The 24,398-nt window shown below is 44.0% G+C and overlaps 1 pseudogene; it reads right to left on the reverse strand.

The window, feature by feature from the left end:
• The window catches only part of LOC111978699 (uncharacterized), an 88,095-nt pseudogene extending 65,113 nt beyond the window's left edge, over positions 1-22,982 (reverse strand).
• Between the last annotated feature and the right edge of the window lie 1,416 nt (positions 22,983-24,398).

Here is a 24,398-nt window from a genome sequence, read left to right on the forward strand (position 1 = left end):
TCGTTCTGCATAGCAATGATAGGAGAGACCATGTGAGGATATGACAGAGCCAAGTGACTTGGGTGTATAGCGAGAATAGGAGAGCGCTAGAACAGAGCCCTGGGGGACACCAGTGGTGAGAGCACGTGGTGCGGAGACAGATTCTCGCCACGCCACCTGGTAGGAGCGACCTGTCAGGTAGGACGCATCCAAGCGTGGGCCGCGCCGGAGATGCCCAGCTCGGAGAGGGTGGAGAGGAGGATCTGATGGTTCACAGTATCAAAGGCAGCCGATAGGTCTAGAAGGATGAGAGCAGAGAAGAGAGAGTTAGCTTTAGCAGTGCGGAGCGCCTCCGTGACACAGAGAAGAGCAGTCCTAGTTGAATGACTAGTCTTGAAACCTGACTGATTTGGATCAAGAAGGTCATTCTGAGAGAGATAGCAGGAGAGCTGGCCAAGGACGGAACGTTCAAGAGTTTTGGAGAGAAAAGAAAGAAGGGATACTGGTCTGTAGTTGTTGACATCGGAGGGATCGAGTGTAGGTTTTTTCAGAAGGGGTGAAACTCTGCTCTCTTTGAAGACGGAAGGGACGTAGCCAGCGGTCAAGGATGAGTTGATGAGCGAGGTGAGGTAAGGGAGAAGGTCTCCGGAAATGGTCTGGAGAAGAGAGGAGGGGATAGGGTCAAGCGGGCAGGTTGTTGGGCGGCCGGCCGTCACAAGCCGCGAGATTTCATCTGAGAGAGAAGGGGAGAAAGAGGTCAAAGCACAGGGTAGGGCAGTGTGAGCAGAACCAGCGGTGTCGTTTGACTTAGCAAACGAGGATCGGATGTCGTCGACCTTCTTTTCAAAATGGTTGACGAAGTCATCAGCAGAGAGGGAGGAGGGGGGAGGAGGGGGAGGAGGATTCAGGAGGGGAGAAGGTGGCAAAGAGCTTCCTAGGGTTAAGGGCAGATGCTTGGAATTTAGAGTGGTAGAAATTGGCTTTAGCAGCAGAGACAGAAGAGGAGAATGTAGAGAGGAGGGAGTGAAAGGATGCCAGGTCCGCAGGGAGGCGAGTTTTCCTCCATTTCGCTCGGCTGCCCGGAGCCCTGTTCTGTGAGCTCGCAATGAGTCGTCGAGCCACGGAGCAGGAGGGGAGGACCGAGCCGGCCTGGAGGATAGGGGACATAGAGAGTCAAAGGATGCAGAAAGGGAGGAGAGGAGGGTTGAGGAGGCAGAATCAGGAGATAGGTTGGAGAAGGTTTGAGCAGAGGGAAGAGATGATAGGATGGAAGAGGAGAGAGTAGCGGGGGAGAGAGAGCGAAGGTTGGGACGGCGCGATACCATCCGAGTAGGGGCAGTGTGGAAGTGTTGGATGAGAGCGAGAGGGAAAAGGATACAAGGTAGTGGTCGGAGACTTGGAGGGGGTTGCAATGAGATTAGTGGAAGAAACGCATCTAGTAAAGATGAGGTCAAGCGTATTGCCGGCTTGTGAGTAGGGGGGGAAGGTGAGAGGGTGAGGTCAAAAGAGGAGAGGAGTGGAAAGAAGGAGGCAGAGAGGAATGAGTCAAAGGTAGACGTGGGGAGGTTAAAGTCACCCAGAACTGTGAGAGGTGAGCCATCCTCAGGAAAGGAACTTATCAGGGCGTCAAGCTCATTGATGAACTCTCCAAGGGAACCTGGAGGGCGATTGTACCCGGGTGCAATAATGTTCCAGTCAGATACAAATACACTACACATTTCCACTCCTTTTCCTGACTGCAATGGAGCTTTGTGTCAGGCATGGCTGCAGGCCATCTGATATCTTGCTTATGGTGTCGATTCGACGCCTAAAGTCATTCAACAGCTGCGGTTGACCATGTCCAATGATCACTTTGTGGCCACTGACTACAATCAGGACCGGTTGAAACCTGGTTCTGTTCAAACTGTCTTTCCACCATGGACGGAAAAGCTCCAACCATTCAAGGTACACTACATGACCAAAAGTATGTGSACACCTGCTTGTAAAACATCTCATTCCAAAATCATGGGCATTAAAATGGAGTTAGTCCCCCCTTAGCTGCTACAACAGCCTCCACTCTTCTGGGAAGGCTTTCCACTAGATGTTGGAACATTGCTGTGTGGACTTGCTTCCATTCAGCCACAAGAACATTAGTGAGGTCGGACACTGATGTTGGGCGATTAGGCCTGGCTCACAGTCGGTGTACCAATTCATCCCAAAGGTGTTTGATGGGGTTGAGGTCAGGGCTCTGTGCAGGCCAGTCAAGTTCTTCCACAAAGATCGACAAACCATTTCTGTATGGACCTCACTTTGTGCATGGGGGGATTGTCATGCTGAAACAGGAAAGGGCCTTCCCCAAACTGCTGCCGCAAAGTTGGAAGCACAGAATCATCTAGAACGTCACTGTATGCTGTAACATTAAGATTTCCCTTCACTGGAACTAAGGGGTTTAGCCTGAACCATGAAAAACAGCCCCAGACCATTATTCCTGCTCCACTAAAACTTTACAGTTGGCACTATGCAATCGGGCAAGTAGCGTTCTGCTGGCATCAGTCAAACCCAGATTTGTCCGTCAGACTGCCAGATGGTTGTTAATATGTGTATGTGAATAAGTCACGTCAGAGAGTTAGATAAGATACAAGCATAATCCTTTACTCATGTATTACATGTTACAGGTCACTACACCCTAATCAGACACTCATAATGCACCTGTTTATCTATACTAGATCGGTGCCCCACTAGCGCCATCTCTAGGTTGGCATTATGTCCATTATCAACATCTTCCATAGAATTAGCTTGAGCACTTCATACCATTTTAATACCACAGTGAAAATACCTATTTACATTATCAACCCCTTATTTTATTTTTTTWMATTTAAAAAATGGTCCATCTCTTAAGACCGCCCCCCCTATGTCCCTTATGTTAGCCCTTGTCCTAGTGTGGCGCACTGGTAGCATATTGGGCACCTCTGAGAGCCTCAGGGTCTCTCCTTCCTCTTCCACATCCTCCTGAAATTGTCGAGGCACAGTCGGCAGAGACAACTGCCCTGGTGGGGTCTTCCCCGTCTCCTCATTAGGTGTCCTGCTCACACCATCCAGAGGATATTCACAGTCTTCCCATGTGGACCTCCTGGGCCCTATGCTCTCCTGAACTGGGCGTATGTCCCTCCGGTTCCTTCGATACTGTCGGCCCTTTACTTCCACTTCATATGACCTATGCATCAGGGATGCAAACTGCTGAGGGCCCAAAAAGGCGACTTTTTGTGTGCAAAAAATAACGTTCAGCGAGTAAAAAAAGGTATAATTCCCCCTCACTCACATGTGTTACTGTCAAGTTCAACACAACAAAAACAATATCTTTGGGCTACAATGCACATTATACACTTTCTGCCTGTGGACATCTGTTCTACAATGTGCCAGCAAAAGTGAGAAAGAGAGAAAGTGTGCGGTGTTCCTTTCACCTCTATAGTGACTAGAGGTCGACCGATTAATCGGCAGTCGATTAATTATGGCCGATTTCTAGTTTTCATAACAATCTGTAATCGGTCTTTTTGGACGCCGATTATGGCCGCCGATTATGGCCGATTACATTGCAATCCATGAGGAAACTGTGGCAGGCTGATCACCTGTTAAGTGAGTGCAGCATCAAAAGGACCTTGTGGCTGCAAGGAGCCAAGTTAAGTTGCTAACTAGCATTAAACTTATTTTATAAAAAACAACCAATCTTCACATAATSACTAGTTAACTACACATGGTACACATTGATGATATTACTACGTTAACTAGCTTGTCCTGCGTTGCATATAATCAAAGCGGTGCCTGTTAATTTACCATTGAATCACAGCCTACTTCAACTTTGCCAAACAGGTGATGATTTAATATTAAAGTCAACACGAAGAGCTGCTAATAATAATAAAACGCAGGGCAATCGATACTTGGCTACTCATTCATTGCAGCTGCAGCCCGAGCGGAAGTACAGAGAAGCGTGTTTTGTAATAGTGTTGAATAAAAATTAAGCAGTGCTGAATATAAACGTAAACATGAACACACTCATAAAAACAGCAGCTCTTTGCTGTATTCGTTGACAGTCTCTCTGTGGTCATAGTTTTAAAAGTTATTAAATTAAACTTGGCTGTGGCCAGGGTCATTGAAGCTCTGTAGCCACGGTGATTTGATCTATCCGATTGGGCAGGGCAGTAGGTGGTCTCGATTTAGTCACAGATTTATCGGTCCGCCGGGTAGGTGGAGTTTGTCTCATGGGAACACTTTGTTTACCCGGTGCGCAGGACTTTTGAATCAAGTGCACCTACCGGCAACAGCTCAACATGATTTTAAAAAAGGAGCGCAAGCCTTTATCGTTCGTTGGCTTTTCAACAGAAATATTTGGTGATCGACTAGGAATGCCTTGAAGATCGACTGGTTGGCGACCACTGCTCTACAACAAAGCTTTCTTAGTGTCCAACAAGCTTTCTCTACCATTAACCTTGATCTGAAGGTTAACAATATGCTAATAGCCTATTAACACCTCCAAAACAAAAGGTAATGTGGTTTGGTAAGAAGAATGACCCTATCCCCACTAGTGTGATTACTACCTCTGAGGGTTTAGAGCTTGAGGTAGTCACTGCATACAAGTACTTGGGAGTATGGCTAGACGGTACACTGTCCTTCTCTCAGCACATATCCAAGCTGCAGGCTAAGGTTAKATTTAGACTTGGTTTCCTCTATTGTAATCACTCCTCTTTCACCCCAACTGCCAAACTAACCCTGATACAGACAATAATACTCATGCTAGATGACGGAGACATAATTTATAGATCGGCAGGTAAGGGTGCTCTCGAGTGGCTAGATTGTCTTTACCATTCGGTCATCAGATTTGCCACCAATGCTCCTRATAGGACACATCACCACTCTATACTCCTCTGTAAACTGGCCATCTCTGTATAACTGGCACAAGACCCACTGGTTGAAGCTTATTTATAAAACCCTCTCAGGCCTCTCTCCCCCCCCTATCTGAGATACCTTCTGCAACCCTCATATATATACACACACACACACACGTTCTGCCAGTCACAGCCCAGTCACTCCTCTTTTCAGTTCACTGCAACTAGTGACTGGAACGAACCGCAAAAAAAAGAAAAAACTCCAGGCTGAGTTTATCTCCATCTCTACATTAAAAGATTCAATCATGGACTCTACCTTTTTGCTGTTGTCTGTGCCCAGCAATGTTTGTGCTGCCACCACGTTGTGCTGCCACCATGTTGCGTCGCTGCCCTGCTGTGTTGTCTTAGTCCTCTCTTTATGTAGTGTTGTCTCTTTTGTTGTGGTATGTGTTTTAACCTACATTTTTATTTTTAATCCSAGCCCCCGTCCCTGCAGGAGGCATTTTGTRTCTTGGTAGGCCGTCATTGTAAATAAGAATTTGTTCTTAACGGACTTGCCTAATTTTATAAAGATTTAATACATAAAAAATAAAAAAGTAAACTCCCAACATCGCCCTGGTTGAAAAACCAAKTAAGGTGACATTTTTTATCTTTGCAACTAAATCTAGCTAGCCTAATGATGGCAGTGMGATGTTGTGGAATGCCATTCACGYACATGTCATGCAATCATTGGTGGTTGCGTTCAGTGTGACTGCTATGTACTGTGGACTACCAAGAACAGCACCATTCTCTCTACCTCAGGTGTATTCATTCCGGTAAACTCATGAGCACAGAAATCAGAATGAATAGAACAGGCTTGGAACCTCTAAACCTGGCAATTTGACTGGTCAACTCATGGGTACACTTGCAATAGCTGCCTTGTCACATTTMATTTGTCACGTTTCYCAAACAGCWGGTGTAGACTAACAATGCTTACTTACGGYCCCTTKCAACAAMGCAGAGAGAAAGAAAATAGACAAATAGAAAAGTAATAACACGTAATAATAACAACACGTAATAARAKAAGTAATAAATACACAATGATTAACAATAACTTGGCTATATACAAGGGGTACAAGTACAGAGTTGATGTGSAGGGGTACAAAGTAATTGAGGTAGATATGTACATATAACTAGGAACAAAGTGACAGATAATAAACAGTAACAGCAGAGTATGTGAGGAGTCAAATAAGTTGGTGCAAAACGGGTCAGTGCAGATAGTCCAAGTAGCTATTTTGTTAAATATTTAGCAGCCTTATGGCTTAGGGGTAGAAGCTGTTCAGGGTTCTGTTGTTTCCAGACTTGGTGRATCGGAACCGCTTGCCGTTCATGATGCAATAATTTCCATGGTAATGTAGAATGTCCATTCAAATGATGCTAACTGATGTGGCTCATGCAATGGAATGTATTTTTTTTTTATGTCAGTTGAGTTGATTCAACAAATACCAGCACAGATTGATGGGTACACTTCCTGCTGTTACTTCCTGCTTTGGTCCTATGGGTACACTCACAATGGCCAGCAGTCCACCCATTATGCCATCATTGTCTTGAATGGGTACACCCGTTCTATTCAATGAGGGGATTCAATTKATCTGGCCCGGGCAGGCATGTTTTGCACCGGTGATGTTTTGGAACCGGGCTGCCTCCCAGGRGTMAGCCAGCACATGGAGTAATGAGTAGGATTCTGTGGGAAGGTCCCAATTGGGATTTTCCCTGTGTTTTACATAACCCCACGGTTCTCGAACCTTGTACCTAGAGATCTACCGTCCTATAGGTTTTCAATCCAATCCTAATCAAGCTCACCGACTGGAGTGAAAACCTACAAGATGGTTGCTCTCCAGGAACATGTTTGTAACTCCCCGGTCTAACTAATGCTGAGTGACGGTGTGAATGGAATAGTAACTGTGTAATTGTTGTTTTATAATAACAAGAAATAGTTTAGAATTTTTTTTTTAACTAGAATGTTATTTATTGAAAATGCTGTTTGTATATGACGCTATGAGCCTGGGGTAAGGTTGGTTGGATGTAATTGCTGCCACCACAGAGGCTGGGAGTACCCCCTCAGCATCCACTCCAGGATGATCCGACGAAGGCCCAGTCGGTATTGTCTAGATAGACAGAAAATAAATACACGGCAGTGTTATATACAACAACAAAGAAAATAAATAGGCCTATACAACATAAAATAACAGTCTCAGGGATCATTAAGCATATTCACTTATAAGCCGCATTGYTGATGTTACAATACATTTAGCTAATTTAGCAGATGCTCTTATCCAGAGCGACTAACAGGAGCAGTTAAGATTAAGTGCCTTGCTCATAGGCACATAKAGATTTTTCACCTTGTCGGCTCGGGGATTCGAACCGAAAGGCTACCTGCTGCAATACTATTGACAGTTCTGGGTCTTGTATACTTGAAGACTGTATAGCCAACTCAAGTGTGAGGCTGTTTTTCTTCCTCGTGTGTGGCTTTACAGGCRAATTAGGATATTATTGGTATAAACACTAGACTGGCAACTGCAAGCAACATGTTCTTCTCCACTACCAGTATTGACTTTATACTTCTTACACTGTTCGGTAAAATACATTCTTGTTTATTTAGACCCAGATTGTGAAGTGTGCGTCCCATCACATTCTATTTCTATGGCGCACCTCCACTCGTTCTAGACACTGTTTACCTAGCCAGCATGTCATCATTGTCAGACAAACTTGAGGGACTACAATAGCCAGTTACGTTATGGGATGCAGYCAGGATACTCAAAAATACAGTTGGAAGGGTGTCATTAGGTAGGCTATTTATTATCTTAGAGAGTAATATAAATATCCTGTGAGTAATATTAGCGAAAACACTTACGCTTCAAAGAGCTTCCCATTTGGAACGCCAGGTGTGGCACGTCGTTTCCAGTTGTTCCTGGGCATTCTGAAGAAAGTCTCCAACACACCAGGATTGATGAGACACAAGCAATCGGAGTGTTTAGTTATATGCGCCATCTTCTGCTGCATCGTCAGTCTGATGTTCTACCTCCTCAATTATCGGAAAATAAGCTGGTCCCATTCTCGACAGCCGAGACGTTCACTGTCTGTTGGTAGAGGTAGGCATCTCCAGCAACTGCAACACCAGTCGCTGTGCGTTCTGGGAAGAGCCTGTGTATCCTCGACATCTGCTCACTCATTTCTCTCAGTCAGCCCGCAAATGAAACTCGGCCTCAGAATAATCCATCTCAAACCGATATGGCACAAGAGTACCATTCTGAAAATAAGGCAGGTCTCCAATTCCCTCTTCCTTCTTAGTCTGACATTCTTCACTATAATTAGATTTGATGATTGTTTACATCCTTCAACCACACCCACCTCGGAAGTCCCGACCTTGGTCAAAAACAACAAAATACATTGGTAAAAATTAGCATACTAAAATAAGTTAGATGAAAAATCGTGCAGAGAAAGTCATTAAAAGGACTATTGGGGTCATGGGAGAGTGTTGTGTTTGGGAGGTATTTATGATGGACTTTGATATGTGGTTTCTATGGGGAAGGCAGGGGTAGAATCAGCTTATTACCTACATCTAAATACTCAAGCAATGGACATAAAAACTGTCTGCAGAACTGACAAACAGCCAGGAATTGTTATAAAGGGCCCAGAAGTGTTTTTGGGTGAACTTTCCCTTTAAATGAATAATGAGTCATTTTTAATAATTCATTTGCATATAAAAAGGCAGTGTCTGTGTGGGTGGCAGAGCCAGATACTAGATCAGAGTAGGCCTGCTAGCAGAACCTGAGAGAGAGAGATTTCATTTTTGTTTATCATCTATTCCACTTGCTTTGGCAATGTAAATATGTTTTGCATGTTAATAAAGCCCTTTGAATTGAGAGAGAGAGACATCTCTCTGCATACGTCATGACTGAGTGTGTGTGTGTCAGCTGAGCTATCAGGCGAATGCTAGCTAGCAGGTGTGAGTGGACAGGGGGAGTGGGTTAAGGCCCCTCAGGTGGAAAATGGGCTTTAGACACTCAGTGATCTGAGAGATGTGTGCATATGCAAGCATGAGCATGAGTACAAACAAACACACAGATGGGCATGCATTCAATCACCCACGCATACTTTACATACCAGTACGCAGCCACCCACACAAATAACTCCCATACGCAGCGGATTCACTTACAAATCTCACACAAATAATGCTACCCCCACACAATGTGCACAGACACACGCCCATTATTCATGCCAATTGCTGTGTAACAGATCAGTGTTGTGGACAGTGTGTGTGTGTACACTTACTGGAGCTGTTTTGAGGCCATTCTGGTGACAGTATTTCCTCCTTTCATACTTATCCCGGATGAAGAACTCCACTGCTCTGAGATCAGGGGTTAATGAATAACACTGTGGTACACACACACACATACACAGAGACACCAACAGACACACCACACGCTCCAGTGGCATTATTGTATTATGGCTTGGGGGTAGAAACTTTGATCATAACCCAATAGCACCGCTACTGAACCAGGAGGAAGAGTGGAGGGAGAGAGAAGAGAGATGGAACTAGAAGAGGTGATGGATAGGGGGCAGAGAAGGAGGATAACAGGAGGCAAAAGGTGAGAGGATGGAATGGCGTGAGGGATAGGGGAGAAGCGAGAGACAGGGGAGGAAAGGAGGAAAGAAAAGGAGAGACTGAAATTCACAATGCGGAACAACAAGAGAAAAAGGAGGACACTGTCAGAGCAGCAGGAAAAATACAGACCCTTGACAAAAAGTGTGTGAATCTATTTAGGTGCTTCTACTGTAGGCACATCTTTATTCACGCTGGAATTTATATGAGATGATTCAGAAGCCAGGGCAGCGTGTGTGTGTGTGTGTGTGTCAAGACAAATAGAAGGAAACTATCTGACAGAGAAGTAAAAGAAGAGGAGGAGATGGGAAAGATGGGAGCGAAGAAAAGAAAGACRGACAAAGGAACCATGAAAAAGGAATGGCACTTCATCAACACAAGAATTTGAAGGACAACTTGAAAGCGAAGCAACACACAGCCTTACATTTTAAAACACTCCAACTACCCACACAGTGAATATACTGTACATAGGCCTACATATTCTTTCTACCTCTATGCCTTTGAGCTACCGTCAGACCTAGCAATAGCCACCAAAAACTGACGACCACACCAAAACAAAAGCTGGATATCAGATAAATTAGAGAACTATCTTGAAACAAGCCGACGGTGTGAATTCAGTCCGAGTTTGAACAGGAACAGATGTCATTAAGAACACACAGCTGTCCTCGTTACCAGAACAGCAGGCGAACCAGATACCATGCTGTCATGCTGCGTTATAACCATGCACTCAAAAGGTGCTGTGTCCAAATGTGTGTCTCATCATAATATTGGTTCCAAAGTGAATTGGGAAAAGGAACTGTGTTTTGTCAAGTAGGGTGGTGGTCAAATGCAGATGCACACAGAGGGATTAATTATTATAACTACACATGCGCACACAAAAAGGATACTGGTCTGTCTGTGGCCGTCTGAAGTTGTCTGGGAGGAGGGCTTATACAGTTGTTTGGCCTTGGTGTTCCCCATGTCCACACACACACACACACACACACACACACACACACACACGGAGAGCGATCTTAAAGTCTTCAATATATCATAACAGTAACACTTTACTTGACACTGTGTCATAACATGTTATGACATGGTCATCGCCATGCAATATGTCATAACAGCTGACAACCTGATATGTGATCATAACACCGTCATTACGTATATTTAGACCTGTTGTGACAGTGTTAATCTATAGCTGTTATGACCCCCTACATAAGGTTTACAATATGCGTTATCATTTTAGCAGTTACACAAGCACTATCCTTTATGAATCTTGCAGGAAGGTTATCCAGCCCAGTTGCTTTGTTTGTGCTCATTAAGCATAGTAGATTAGAAACYTTGTCCTCGGTTACCATACACAGCACAAACAAACAAAAAATGTGATACCTTTGCTATGGTAAAAGTTGTTAATGAAAGACTGGCCATAGTGTCCAGAGCAGGTAGGTAACTTCTTAACCAGAGATGAGGTTATATTGGTAAAAAAAWMTGTTAAAATAACTTGCAACCTTTGCTTGGTCATAATATAAAACATCATCAATATCCAGGCCAACAGTATTTTAKCTTATGGGGAGTTTTTGAGCKAATGTCCTTTAAAATGATCCACTGTTTTCYAGACTGATGTAAGTTGTCATTAACGGCGTCTATATAATGTTGGAATTTGGCCTATAACCATCATAATCTTCTTGTAGATTTTGTCCTTCTAAATCTGGCCAGGTGGCGATCCGRTTTCCTTATGAGGTCTAAGATCTCGGAAGTGATCCATTTCCCCGACCGCTGTTTTTGATTCAAATTTGATTCATCGGAGCCAGATAGTTACCTTTGCTTTCTTGGGTACAGGAACAATGGTGGACATCTTGAAGCAGTGTCATAATATATGGTCACAACAGGTGTAAATATATAGGTTATGAGAGTGTTATAAGTGTCATAACAGTGTCATAAGTTACCATCATTTAACACATCTCTAGCGTAATAATGCATTACATGCGTCGTTCCACACCATTTCAGCAATAGATGACACCCACCATCTCAGATTATCTACAGGAACGATTTCTGAACAATGTTGAAGGAACGCTAATCTTATTTAATTTGATCGCTGAGAAATTAGGCTAATTGATTGCATCCAAATTGGCCCTTTTTATTTATAGCAGGGGTGTCAAATTCAATATACTTTAAAATGACCAAAACCAAATCGAACACTAGCTAATAATCACTAGACAGTCAGGGAGCATCGAAAATTCCKAAAAACGTTGGATAGAGGACTCTTTTTGAGAGAAAAAAAAAGAAGGAAATAACCCATTTTCAGTTTGGCCTTCCGGACCTCGTTGAACACCAAATGCGGCCATTGGGGCAAAATTTGTTCAACACAAATTATTTATAGAATTCACATAATATTCAATAAATATAGTACCCGCCATCCAATTTGGACCAAAGGTCTTCCTACCATTGAGTAAGACATGAGGAAGGCAATAAAATGGTAAAAAGCCACCCACAAAACGCCACACCAATCCCATCGCAACAACCAGTACACAGTATCAGTTCTTTATGTCTGACAAGTAATATGGATCTGCGGCGTCAACTATTGCTTCTTCATCCTATGTAATGTATCCCCTGTGAAGCTGGTGATGTTTTTCCCCCCTGTTCAGAGAAATGTGTCATTTAAATGACTTGCATTTAAAAAAAAATATTATTAAGTGTGAAAGTGCCAGATTTTGCCCACTGCTGCCTTTTATACATTTTGCTAGTCTCTTGTGTTAATTAAACGGAATACAACATCTTCTTTGCAACTTTGGGTAGAAAACACAGGGACACACACAACCTATTTTCATCATGAGCAAAAGCTATTGGTTTTCTACCCAAAGTTGCAAAGACAATGTCGTGATCCATTTAATAAACACAATAAACCAGCAAAATGGATAAAGGGTGTGGCAGTTGCAGGAACAGCAGCATCTAGCGGGCAAAATGTGTTACTTTCACACTAATTTATGGTAAATAATTTTTCTGAACTGGGGGGAAAAAATTACATTACCAGGTTCACAGGGAATACATAACATAAGATGAAGTAATAGCCTACTCCAAGCCTCAGCTCCATACTTCTTGTTAGACATAGAGAACTGATACTGTATACTGGCTGTTGGATTGGGATTGGCGTGGGGGGTCCGTGGGTGGCTTTTGATCATTTTAGTGGATTCCTCATCTTACTCACGAAGGAGAGTAAGATTCATATAATCTTCAATAAATATAGTACCTATCAATTAAAAAGAGACAATTTGGATGCAATCAATTCGCTTAATTTCTCAGAGATCAAATTATACTTAAATAAAATAATCGTATCTGTACTGAACTACAGAAACAATTTCAGTGTAACGCTCGTCTTTCGGTGGAAGAGAGGAGGACCAAGGCGCAGCGAATGTTCATGATGTCTAATTTTAATGATATCCAACAAAACAGAACACTGACAAAATACAAAATAATAAAACGACGTGAACAGACCTGAACTTGAGAACATAAAACATGAACGCACGAACAGGAAGGAACAAACGAACGAACGAAACGAAACAGTACCGTGTGGTGAAACAAACACAGACACAGCAACAATCACCCACAAACAAACAGTGAGATCAGCCTACCTTAATATGGTTCTCAATCAGAGGAAACGTAAAACACCTGCCCCTGATTGAGAACCATATCAGGCTAGTTGACAATGAACCCAACATAGAAACACATAACATAGAAAGCCCACCCAGCTCACGTCCTGACCAACTAAACAATACAGAACAAAGGAAATAAGGTCAGGAACGTGACATTCAGCACAATTTCAGATGGTGGGTGTTGAAATCCTCTTGTGCTTTTGAGGTAAAATGACTCACATTCAAATGGAGGGCAAGGTCTTCAAAACAAATGGAATGAATAGAAACTGAAAAAGTCAAAACCTGACTGCTTTGAAATGTTATACTTACATTCTAGGCAGTTTGTACTTGGTAATGACACACGCACACACACACGATGGCACCCGGAAACCACACACACACAAGACAGATGAGGATGATGGCGTTGGGAGGAGGAATGAATGAGCTGGAGTTGGAATAATCATCCATCAGGAAATAATTAGGGTTAGCAATTAACATTGAGAGAGAGACTCACACTATCTATCCCCACAGATAACAGCTATGCACTCTCTTCAATAAACCACAGATAGGCCTACATTTTGCGTTTGCGTGCACAATTATTTTCTTTTCCCACCCCCTCACAAATATACACACACACCCCCCCCATCGGTCTTACTCACACTGCCTCACATCCTCCCATACTGAACACTCCCAAAACTACCCACAGACCACACTGTCCGTCACACACCCCCATACACGTTTTCCCATGTTACCTGGATCTGTTCTTGGGTCCATTGGTCCAGGTTGACAGATTTGACTACGGAGATATGGATGCCCAGGTTCCAGCGTATACACATGAAGATCCCCAGGTTCCATGATGCCCACAGCGGACCTACACAGACGCACATAAACTCAGCAAAAAAAATAAACGTCCTCCCACTGTAAACAGCGATTATTGTCAGCAAACTTAACATGTGTACATATTTGTATGAACATATCAAGATTCAACAACTGAGACATAAACTGAACAAGTTCCACAAACATGTGACAAACAGAAATTGAATAATGTGTCCCTGAACAAAGGGGGGGATCAAAATCAAAAGTAACAGTCAGTATCTGGTGTGGCCACCAGCTGCATTAAGGATTGCACCAACTTTGCCAGTTCTTGCTGTGAGATGTTACCCCACACATCCAACAAGGCACCTGTAAGTTCCCGGACATTTCTGGGGGGAATGGCCCTAGCCCTCACCCTCCGATCCACAGGTCCCAGATGTGCTCAATGTGATTGAGATCCGGGCACGTTGCTGGCCATGGCAGAACACCATGGCAGAACACTGACATTCCTGTCTAGCAGGAAATCACGCACAGAACGAGCAGTATGGCTGGTGGCATTGTCACCACATGAGGGAGGAGTACCACATGAGGGAGGAGGATGTCTTCCCTGTAATGCACACCGTTGAGATTGCCTGCAATGAAAACAAGCTCAGTCCAATGATGCTGTGACACACCGCTCCAGAGCACAGGACTCGGTGTAATGCTCATTCCTTRGACGATAAACGCGAATCCGACTCGTCAGTGAAGAGCCCTTTTAACCAGTCCTGTCTGGTCCAGCGAAGGTGGGTTTGTGCCCATAGGCAACATTGTTGCCGGTGATGTCTGGTGAGAACCTGTCTTGCAACAGGCCTACAAGCCCTCAGTCCAGCCTCTCTCAGACTATTGCGGACAGTCTGAGCACTGACGGAGGGATTGTGCATTCCTGGTGTAACTCGGGCAGTTGTTGTTGCAATCCTGTACCTGTCCCACAGATGTGATGTTCGGACGTACCGATCCTGTGCAGGTGTTGTTACATGTGGTCTGCCACTGCGAGGATGATCAGCTGTCCGTCCTGTCTCCCTGTAGCGTTGTRTTAGGAGTCTCACAGTAAGGACAMTGCAATGTATTGCCATGGCCACATCTGCAGTCCTCGTGCCTCCTTGCAGCATATCTAAGGCACGTTCATGCAGATGAGCAGAGACCCTGAGCATCTTTCTTTTTGTGTTTTTTAGAGTCAGTAGAAAGGCCTCTTTAGTGTCCAAAGTTTTCATAACTGTGAGCTTAATTGCCTACCGTCTGTCAGCTGTTAGTGTCTTAATGAACATGCACCTGTGAAATGGTCATTCATTGTTTGTGGTTCATTGAACAAGCATGGGAAACAGTGTTTAAACCCTTTACAATGAAGATCTGTGAAGTTATTTGGATTTTTACGAATTATCTTTGAAAGACAGCGTCCTGAAAAAGGGCTGTTTCTTTTTTTGCTGAATTTAGTAATTGTTCTGGTACTGTTTTTATTACAGTCCAGCATTGACACCAAATCCTTCAACTAAGTGTGGTCCTGTCTGAAGAGCATTGATTAGCCGATTAGTCAGAACCCCCTGCCATAGATCAACCTCTGACGGACTACACAACCTAAAAATCAGCCAACCTAACAAACACATCCACTAAAAACACACACACAGGGCCCTGGAGCCTCAATGACTGACAGTGGCTCTTTCCAACTCGGGATGACAGGCAGTCGAGCTTGAAATTAAAGCCCCTACCGTCAACCTGAGGACAGGGCCTTACGTACGTGTGTGTGTGTGTGTGTGTGTTACAGGGGAGCTGGTGGCCGTCTGGGGTAGCAGACAGTTCTCCAGAAGACACTGACAGGTTGTCTCAGGAGCTTCTTACTACTGGCCTTATCTGTGACACCATTGTTCAAAGCTGTCGAAAATTAAATCCACACTGAAAGTGCTTGAGGAACAAGTGGCTGTAGATAAAGTTGCACTCAACCACTCAGAGTTAGGCTCGATATTTTTGTCATACCCATGATTTGATGATTGGCATGCCTATCTGATCCTAGATCTGTGGTTAAGGGGACAACTTCTACCTCTGGCGCTGAGGAACAGTGTTCTGCTACTCCCTGGTGGGGGCTGGATGCTGTACAGTCCAGGTTAGGTCGTAGCTAATCTTGMTCCCAGACACTTCCACCCAAATTGGCGAATAGGTCTGGTGGASCAACGCATCAAACTTGGCCAATACAGAAAGATAGGGAAAAACTCCCGACGCATAGGCTTTGGCTTAAAAATCGGCTTCCTCCTAACCCTCCCAAGTATGTGTCTTCTGCGCACCACAAGTTTCTGCCTCCATTTGGAGCCACGCCTCGCTGTCGTGTGATTCGCTAAAATTAAAAGACAAATAATTTACTCAGTAAGGTCACTGAAATACAATTCTATGGTCCCACTATGGCCAATTTTTAATCGTTGATGTTCCAGGCTTTTGTGTGCAATAGCCTGGGGACGAGGTTAGGTTGTAGCACTAGCTCTCACAGAAGACAAGCCGTGTTCAGATTAGTTAAGGACTGCAGTAACTCACACAGCACAGTACATATTCTACAAGCAAGAATGCCACATGCATACACACTAGGGGTGTGCACCTTCCCTTTCAATGACAATTTGATACACATCTAGATATATGGGCTCCGATATGATACAGCAATGATATGTTTTAGTTCAAAGCGAGTCGGTCGATTTGGTTTCATTAGAGGAACGAAACGACGCGGTCGATTTAGTTTCATTAAAAGGAACGAAACGATGCGGTCGATTTGGTTTCATATGATGCGGTTTGATGCACTAACATCCATTTTCCATTCAAAATTGTAATCTGCTGCTGATGGAGCTCTGGAGCTGGGGAACTCTGAACTGGATCTGTCTGAGCTGTGTGTGTGTGTGTGTGTGTGTGTGTGTGTGTGTGTGTGTGTGTGTGTGTGTGTGTGTGTGTGTATTGTGAATGTAGAATATGAGTACATGTAGGGATACCACCCACACATCACACACCAATACTTGCCCATAAGTCATCAGGGACTCTCAGAGCAGTGTGGTAAGTGAACAGAAATAGAATTCATAGATATCCTCTCAGACCAAATTACTAGGCTACTTCTGTCACCTGAAGAAAATGAAGTGCAGTGGTATTATGGATAACACAAAGTACTGTTTGGTTGAGAGATCATCAGATTGGGCCTCCGTCAATTCCCTGACTCTCTTTCTCTCACAGAGTTAATGGACTTATGTCACCACCTGTTGGCAATGACAGGAACAGTAGGCAGGTCTCATGATGAGGACACAGAGAAGATGGCTTCTCTGACTATTTGGAGCAATGTTTCCCAAATGTTGAGAGTTGTTGCAGAAACAAGTCTACCTGCAGGACATCCGACAAGGTGTTGTGTGAGGCTAATATCCAGMTCCATTGGATCTGGCTCCCACAGGTTTGCCACAGATAATACGTTCTAAATGGATGCATCTATCACCATTATCACCAAGCCAAGTGGCGGGAAGAGGAAGAAGACGGAGCTAGATGAAACTTGTCCGACATTCTGCTTACTTCCTCATCGATGAAACATTCGATCTCAATACAGTTCTGTTCCCAAAACTAGAATCTGTTACGAACAGAGTGCGCAAGGTTTTGTAGACTTGACACTTTCTAAAAGTTTCAAAGAATTTGATTGTTTAGAAGGAGTGCAAGAGTGAATTGAGTTACTGCACACGGGCACTTCACAGAGAAGGCATTCCCTAATGGAAATATGCAAATTCATGTTAAAATGTGCCACTAAGATCTTACGAGCTCATGCTTGGCACTGCCCACCTCCTTGCTTGTTCTGCCCACTATGCTTAATTTGCTTCCAACTGGAAACAACACTGGTGGTGTTGGGTTAGTTACTAGTGTCTTTAGGTTTACCTTGGCTAGGCCTACATTCGGTTGAGACAGAAGTTGGCTGCCCTCTCCTTCATACAGCAGGCTGAGAGAGAGAGAGAGAGAGAGAGAGAGAGAGAGAGAGGGGGGGGTATCAAGAAAATGTCAAAACAACCCTCTGTGCCAAGCTGGCCTTCTTGCCAAGCTTGCTGTACCAACACAGAGAAAATCATGCCAGTTCAGAGAGAGTGCCCCTGTTAAGAACATGACATAACATGCTGGGTTGGGTTGGCAGGTAGCCTAGTGGTTTTGAGCTTTGGGCCAGTAACCGAAAGGTTGCTGGTTCAAATCCCAGAACAGACTAGGTGAAAAATCTGTTGATGCGCCCTTGCGCAAGGCTGTTAKCCCTAATTGCTACTGTACGTCGCTCTGAATAAGAMCTTCTTCTAAATGATTCAAACGCAAAATGTAGACAATACCCCTAGAAACACGTGCCAGTCCCGGCACAAGGGAGTAGGCTAGTTTAATGAGATAAAGGCCAGCATTCTTTTTTAGCCTAGATAGGCTTACAAACCTCGACACATAGCAGAGGTACACAAAAAGACTGGTTCAATATTTGTYCACATTCACGTGCCGCATGCACATYCAGTAACACCTGAGCATACAGGGCAGTGTGCACACTGTACAGAAACGGAGACACAGGCAGGCAGGGTGAAATTACACCTGAGCAGCTCTGGCGAGTCACTTACTACACTGTAGGAGTCAAATCTGCCGGCCAACATCCTGTCTAATCACCATTATTACAGGTCTGTCACACATAGTTCTGGGTGCCTAGGAACACACATAGCCTAGCACTCCTCTCCCTGTTTCACAGCAGTTGCCCTTGTCACTGTGGTCAGTAGAGGTAAAGGACACAGATTTGGAGAACAGAGAATGACAGAAGTTGATTGAAGGAATAGGAGTGGGCATAGCCGTGGGAGTAGGGGTGCTAAGGGTGCTGCAGCACCCACTGAAAAATCTGAATACACTTTTTTGGTTATTACATGTTTCCATATGTGTTTATTTCATAGTTTTGAAGTCTTCACTATTGTTCTGCAATGTAGGAAATGGTTAAAAAAAAACTTGAATGAGTAGGTGTCCAAACTATCTATATATATCTATATCTATATCTATATATCTATCTATATATATATTATACACACACACATATATAAATATATATATATATATATATACACACACAGTTGAAGTCAGAAGTTTACATACACCTTAGCCAAATACCTTTACTCAGTTTCACAATTCCGGACATTTAATTCTAGTCTTAGGTCAGTTAGGATCACCACTTTATTTTAAGAATGTGAAATGTCAGAATAATAGTAGAGATAATGATTTATTTCAGCTTTTATGTATTCACATTCCCAGTGGGCAGAAGTTTACATACACTCAATTAGTATTTGATAGCATTGCCTTTAAATTGTTTAACTTGGGTCAAACGTTTTGGTAGCCTTCCACAAGCTTCCCACAATAAGTTGGGTGAATTTTGGCCATTCCTCCTGACAGAGCTGGTGTAACTGAGTCAGGTTTGTAGGCCTCCTTGCTCGCACATGCTTTTTCAGTTCTGCCCACAAATGTTCTATGGGATGAGGTCCGGGCTTTGTGATGGCCACTCCAATACCTTGACTTTGTTGTCCTTAAGCCATTTTGCCACAACTTTGGAAGTATGCTTGGGGTCATTGTCCATTTGGAAGACCCTTTTGCGACCAAGCTTTAACTTCCTGACTAATGTCTTGAGATGTTGCTTCAATATATCCACATAATTTTCCACCCTCATGATGCCATCCATTTTGTGAAGTGCACCAGTCCCTCCTGCAGCAAAGCACCCCAACAACATGATGCTGCCACCCCCGTGCTTCACTGTTGGGATGGTGTTCTTCAGTTTGCAAGCATCCCCCTTTTTCCTCCAAACATAACGATGGTCATTATTGCCAAACAGTTCTATTTCTGTTTCATCAGACCAGAGGACATTTCTCCAAAAAGTACGATCTTTGTCCCCATGTGCAGTTGCAAACCGTAGTTTTGCTTTTTTATTGGCGGTTTTGGAGCAGTGGCTTCTTCCTTGCTGAGCGGCCTTTCAGGTTATGTCGATGTAGGACTCGTTTTACTGTGGATATAGATACTTTTGTACCTGTTTCCTCCAGCATCTTCACAAGGTCCTTTGCCGTTGTTCTGGGATTGATTTGCACTTTTCGCACCAAAGTACGTTCATCTTTAGGAGACAGAACGCGTCTCCTTCCTGAGCGGTGTGACGGTTGCGTGGTCCCATGGTGTTTGTACTTGCGTACTATTGTTTGTACAGATGAATGTGGTACCTTCAGGCGTTTGGAAATTGCTCCCAAGGATGAACCAGACTTGTGGAGGTCTACCATTTTTTTTCTGAGGTCTTGGCTGATTTKTTTTTATTTTCCCATGATGTCAAGCAAAGAGGCACTGAGTGTGAAGGTAGGCCTTGAAATACATCCACAGGTAAACCTCCAATTTAAGTCAACTAGCCTATCAGAAGCTTCTAAAGCCATGACATAATTTTCTGGAAATTTCCAAGCTGTTTAAAGGCAGAGTCAACTTCGTGTATGTAAACTTCTGACCCACTGGAAWTGTTATAATTGTGAATTATAAGTGAAATAATCTGTCTATAAATAATTGTTCGGAAAATTACTTGTGTCATGTACAAAGTAGATGTCCTAACCGACTTGCCAAAACTATAGTTTGTTAACAAGAAATCTGTGGAGTGATTGAAAAACAAGTTTTAATGACTCCAACCTAAGTGTACGTAAACTTCCGACTTCAACTGTAATATATATATATATATATATATAAATCAATAAAACGCAGCACCAACTCGGAATTCCAAGTCGGGAACTGGCATCTTTCTAGAGCTCCGACGTTCCAACATGAAGATCACTGACGTCATGATTTGATATCTGTTTTTTTCCCCCGAGTTCCAATTTGTCTTGAAAGCGCCGTCAGAGCTATGTCAACTTGTCACTCACATCTCAAATGCCTGTGACAGACCAGAGAAACTCTTCAGGGCAATAGGGACACGTCATGCTGTTGACTGYTCATTGCTCACGTGGATAAAAATACTTGTTTGGTGTGCCAACCTAGTCCAAAGGCCGGCAGATTGCGATATTGAGTAGTTTCCATRTTACCGTTCAAATGCATTGTATGCAGCCGGCAATACACTCGTATCCCCCGTGGACCAGTTCGTACCTAAAATTCTCCCTTCGGGCTGCAAAGGTGTCGAGTTCCTCCTTACCTAGATMTAATGGCGTGAAGGCGGAATAAAACTGGGAAAATATCCATACTTTCTATATGAAACGTCATTGTCCACTACCATGCTAAAGTGGCTAATGACTAGGAATGCTKGTCCCAGATGTTGCGTATCGCTTTCAGCCAATCAGGTTACAGCAGTCTTGTTTAACACAACATCAGGAAGTATCATTAGCCACTAGCATCACAGATAGAACAATGAGACAGGTATTTCACCGGATGTATAAATGTGAAGCATCTGCTTGGCGTTTCCACTCACTACCAAATATGGTAGCGAGAGTAAGCCCAGTGGCTGGCAGTGGGAGAAGATGGAATGAGGTGGATTTTGGTTGACATTTTGCAAATGTTCTCATTGATGAAACATTTAATCTCAATACAGTTTTCTGTTCCCAAAACTAAAGTCTGCAATGAACAGATTAAAGTCTACAAAACGTAGTCCAATCTTTGCCAAAGTTGTAAAAAAACTTTTTTTTTATTTTTTTAATTGGGTTGTTTAGGAGCACAAAGGCAAATTGAGTTTATGCACACACACACACTTCAGAGTAGGCGTTCCCTAACGGAAATATATAGATGTCTGCTAGAACGGGCTAATAGGATCATGCTAGCTCGTGCTTGTTCTGCCCACTATGACTAATTTGTTCCCATTGGAAACGACAGGCTGTGGTCTATCTTGGTTTAGTTATAAAAAATCTTTGCTAGCATGATGGTGGAAAATGGTGTTTCATAAAGAAAGTACGCATATTTTCCATGTTTATTTCCGCCATTAGAGGAAATCAACACCTTGCAGCCTGAATGGAGAAGGTTTTAGGTACGAACCGATCCATGGGGATACTAGTTATTTGCCAGCTGCATACGATACCTTTGGAAGGTAGATGAAACCATCAATACCAGCTCAATATCGCCATCTGCCGGCCTTTGAGCTAGTGTCGAACATGCATTTGCAGCTAATAGTGAAATAAAAACTGACTGTCCATAAACGAGGGGTAATGTCACGTTCAAAACAACTGAAAACTCTGAAGAATATGAGATCAAATCATGACGTSAGTGATCTTCAGGTTGGAGCGCTAGAAAGAGGCCAGAATTCCCGAGTTGGATGACCGTTCAAATCGATTTTTCCCAGTTGGAGTTCGTTTTTCCAGAGTTGTTTAGAACGCACAGAGGTCAGAGATGACCGAGTTCTAAGTTGTTTTGAACACGACATATATGCTAGTAAAACCCATCGTAAAGATGCAGGCTTTTATTAATCACAGGTGAGTGGTTCGCTGAGCTGAAGCAAAGCCTGCTTGACAGTCAATACTGGAGAGACTGATTACTCTTATCATAGACTGCTTCCGCTCATAATTAAATTAGAGGAAAGCACATCGGAGCCAATACATTCTATTCTATTTTGCTTCCATCGTGCTAGGCTAGCAAGCTAACAAACTTGTCAAAGGGAATGACCAGTATAGCTTGACTAGCTAGCCATTGTGTCTGTGTTATTAGCCAGCTCGTTCACACTCAATCAGAAGTCGAACTCCATGGGTGGCTAGTTGGGATGGCGTATGTGGAACACCACAGCCTTTCATTTCCAGAACATCGTTGACATTCGCGGATAGAATCCAGYTAGTTATTAGCGTCAACTGTCCATATTCCAGCAACTGAGATTACCTTTCGCCTCGCAGTCAGCGCAGTATTTGTTGTCGTTCTCTCTGAGCATTTTGTACAGAATGGCCTGATGCTGCTCATTCAGTTTCTGGCCTTTTTCTCTCTCCGACCGCGTCGACATCTCTCCACAAGTTATGTTCCCAAAGAAAACACCAACTGTTTATAATTAAAATACTATCCCTGTGTGTGTACAGCTAACTACAACGTATCGATAGCAGCCAAGTTTAATAACTTGTATTCCGCCAGCAATTCCAACGTTATGGTGCATTACCGCCATCTACTGTACTGGAGTGTGGGACAGAGACAGGGAGAAACTAAAAACTACCTGCCAGCCAAATGCTCTTAAAAAAGATAACAAAATATTTGAGACTATCTAATGACGTTCTACTCAATATACTCTTTAAACTAATTTCCTGTATCCCGTTCTCCCTCATACTAGATCTCAYKCTCTCTCTTTCCCTCTGACACGCTTTTGGCCTCCTGAGTGACGCACCGGTCTAAGGCACAGCATCTCAGTGCTTGAGGCGTCACTACAGACCCTTGTTTGATTCCCGGCTGATTCACAACATCTGAGCGCGATGTATGTTTGTTGTTGAACGCCGAAAGCTGTAAGCTGAACGAGAGACCTRGGTTTATTGTTTTTGTAAAGCTGACAGTGTTTTTATTTTGGATCCTGCGGCTCTGTTGGGCATAGTTGCTGTGAGCGCTGCTGTCTGTCCTTGAATCCTGCCAGATTCCGCATAGGGGTAGAGACGGAYGCCCAGCTAGCCTAGCTGGCTCAGCGGTCTCAAATGGAGGTCGCTATTGAACGTTTCCAACGCTGCAGGAGCTGTGTTTACTTTGCTTTGTTCCGGGACAATGTGGACCGCGCTTACTTTCAATGTAGCAACTGCGTGCTTGCGGAGGACTACAGGGTCAAAGTGGCTACTCTTAGCAAGCAAGTAGCAAACCTACACAAGCTACTGGGGATGCACGCACGCCCGCCCACTTTTTATTTTTCTTCCACCCCAGTAGCCGGACGCCGATCTGGTCTGGTGGAAGTATTGCCGCCGTGTCGGCTCTCCACAGCCGACTGGCCGGTGCTCAGTAGGGTTCCATCCCCGAAGGGTTCTCCCCCTTCCCTGGAGGACGGAGCTATTCTCGACCCAGCCAACCAGCCATGGAGATATGTCACTCGCCGTGGAAGTCGAAGAAAGCGTCCTCTCTCCTTGGAGATGTTGAGCCCGAACCTGACACAGACCAGAAACGGCTTTGGATCCAGAGGTTCCGGCGCCTTCTTCCTTGAGGGTTTCCCATTCAAGATCGCATCCGGAGGTACCTGTGTCTTCGTCCTCGGTTCTGTATCCCTCTCCTGTGGCTTCTACCTCGGGTTCAGATCCTCGGAGCTCCCACCCTCTTCAGACCATGAGGCTGCCTGAGAGACCGGCCTATTCAACATCACCAGCTGTCATCATAGGCAGCTCTATGATGAGAAAAATCTCAGTTACCAAGTCAAAAACCCTGTGCTGTTCAGGAGCATGAGTACAGGACATCACAAGGCTGCTTCCGACTGTTCTACGACAGATGCCGGAAGCTGACACTATCGTAGTCCATGTGAGGTCAAACGACATCAGAAGGACTAGCTCAGAACTTCTGAAAATTGATTTT

Source organism: Salvelinus sp. IW2-2015, linkage group LG18 (genome assembly GCF_002910315.2).
Source record: "Salvelinus sp. IW2-2015 linkage group LG18, ASM291031v2, whole genome shotgun sequence".
Classification (NCBI taxonomy): Eukaryota; Metazoa; Chordata; class Actinopteri; order Salmoniformes; family Salmonidae; genus Salvelinus; species Salvelinus sp. IW2-2015.